This window comes from Solanum tuberosum, unplaced genomic scaffold (assembly GCF_000226075.1).
Source record: "Solanum tuberosum cultivar DM 1-3 516 R44 unplaced genomic scaffold, SolTub_3.0 scf00124, whole genome shotgun sequence".
NCBI classification, from domain to species: Eukaryota; Viridiplantae; Streptophyta; class Magnoliopsida; order Solanales; family Solanaceae; genus Solanum; species Solanum tuberosum.
The window spans coordinates 583,573-584,549 of NW_006239049.1; positions in this window are offsets into that span (position 1 = coordinate 583,573).

The following is a 977-nucleotide window of genomic DNA, read 5'->3' on the forward strand; positions in this document are numbered from 1 at the left end:
AAACTATCCTGAGCTAGAAGTGATGGTCGTTTTAACTTGACCAAAAACTCAACTTTAACACACTTAAAATTTTCCAGAAATTTTTTATACTTTCCAAAAATGACTATTTTCTCTTTTTAATTTCTTTCTAATTCTTTCTAGTTACGAGGAGTTACAATATCTCCCTTTTGGGAATGTTCGTCCTCGAATGAGCTTACTCTTAGTAGGCTAAGGGTTTACTATCAATCATTTAGTTCCAACACCCAACAAGCAAATGCAAATACAACATGCAATCTCGATTAAAGAGTACTAAGAAGTGAATTAGTACCTTTGTCTGGAATTTCTCCCGATTCGAAGAGATGTGGATATCTCTTCTTCATATCCTCCTCAGCTTCCCAAGTAGCTTCCTTAACAAACCGGTTCCTCCAAAGAAATTTGACTGATGCTACTTCCTTAGTCCTCAACTTGCGAACTTGACGATCTAGAATTTGAACCAGAATCTCCTCATAAGATAAGATATCCTTGATACCAATATCCTTAGTTTGTATGATAAGTGAAAGATCTCCCATGCACTTTTCCAACATGGAGATGTGGAACACCAGATGGGCTGCTGCTAATTCTTGTGGTAGCTCTAACTCATAAGCTACATTGTCAATCCCCTTGGATATTCTGTAAGGCCAATATACCGGGGACTAAGCTTTCCCTTCTTACCAAATCTCATAACACCCTTCATGGGTGAAACTTTCAAGTAAACTCAATCATCCACTTCGAACTCTAACTCCCTCCTCCTACCATCAGTGTAGGATTTCTGACGACTCTGTGCTGTTTTCAATCTCTCTTGAATAACTTTCACTTTCTCCATAGCTTGACGAACTAAGTCTGGTCTTATTAACCCTGCTTCACCAATTTAAAACCAACCAATAGGAGATCTGCATCTTCTCCCATAGAGCCTCATAAGGAGCCATTTGGATGCTAGAGTGGTAACTATTGTTGTAAGC